The 1,252-nt window shown below is 55.2% G+C and overlaps 1 protein-coding gene across 1 annotated transcript in view; it reads right to left on the bottom strand.

Moving 5' to 3' along the window:
• LOC113487899 (neuroblastoma suppressor of tumorigenicity 1) overlaps nt 1–590 on the bottom strand; it is a 13,566-nt gene extending 12,976 nt beyond the window's left edge. Inside the window, exon 1 of the mRNA XM_026862834.1 lies at nt 571–590. The gene's annotated coding sequence lies outside the window, so the exon portion shown is untranslated. The remainder of the gene's footprint in view (nt 1–570) is intronic.
• Between the last annotated feature and the right edge of the window lie 662 nt (nt 591–1,252).

Raw genomic sequence — 1,252 nt, 5'->3', positions numbered from 1 at the left:
CCCAGTCCCCCACGGGGGGCAGCGGGTGCGGAGCTCACCCCTAGACCGCCCGTCCTGGGCGATGGAGCCCCCGGCAAGTGCTAACGGCTACCGGGGAGCGCCCGCGGGCAACGCGCGGCCCTCGAAACGCCGCGTCTGCGAGAGAAGAGCGGCGGCCGGGGGCACCTTCGCCAGCGTTCGCTCCTGCCGTGACCTAAACAACGCCTGGATCTGGCTCACTGAACGCAAACAGTTCCTATTTAAACATCATACTCGACAGAGAGTGCTTGGGGTTGAGCCCTAGCCGCAGGGAAGCTTTTGGGAAAGTTCCCCAACACCACAGAGGATGGTCTTTTCTTTTTTCTTTTCTCTTTTCCCTTCCCCTATCTCATCTTTCTTCTTTTTCGCTCTCTCTTTCCCCTTCCCGTTAAAAAGCTAACAGTCAAGCCCCCGAAGCACCATTCATCACTATCTTTCACTTCCAGTGGCTGTTGGAGACCGGAAGGGCTCTGGTTCTGTAAAAGCACAATTAATCTAACGGAGGCCTCCGCATGAAACACCGACAACGGCGCCACCCAAATCAAAAGATACCTGCAAGGCTCGGATGGGCTTTGCTGGCTCCGGCTTGTGTGAAGATTTGCATCGAGATCAGAGAAGCGGGAAGAGGAGACGGGAGGAAAGCAAGAGCTGTGCTGAGAGGAGTGTTGGTACTGCTCTGGCAGTGGATCTGGGAGAGGCGAGGAGAGCAAGCTGTGGGGCTGGCTCTTAGCTGAGGGAGGCTGCAGCCTGCCAGCAAAGGAAGGGTTTCCCGCTGCTCGGTGCCTTCCAGCTCCAGGACAAGAGGATTTTGTAAATCAGATGGCAAAATACTGCTTCCACATCACTTATCCTGCTAGATGCCTACCTGGCCCTGAACTGTGCTGAACTGCTCAGCCCCAAAAGGGCCAACACCAGACAAAGGAGCAGGCTTTCGCCATGACCACACACCCCATCAGGAGCCGGGATTCTAATCTCCCAACGGTTTCACTCACTGCTGAACTTGGGCTTTTGACTAATCGCTACCTGCTCCTCGTGGCCAGCATGACCAGCAGTGAGCTCCTGCACAGGAGGATATTTTATTCTGAAGAACACAAGTGAAAGAGGAGGCAGGAGAGGCTGGGAAGCAAGTCTTTAGGTCTGTGGATAAATGAGGAAAAATAAGATGCAGACACGACAAGCTACGAAGCAGCAGACCACGGGTGAAATCCACCCAAGCGGTTCAGATCCACGGTTC

This window comes from Athene cunicularia, assembly GCF_003259725.1.
Source record: "Athene cunicularia isolate RWA chromosome 21 unlocalized genomic scaffold, athCun1 chr21_part1, whole genome shotgun sequence".
NCBI classification, from domain to species: domain Eukaryota; kingdom Metazoa; phylum Chordata; class Aves; order Strigiformes; family Strigidae; genus Athene; species Athene cunicularia.
This window is presented reverse-complemented; position numbering and strand designations above follow the sequence as displayed.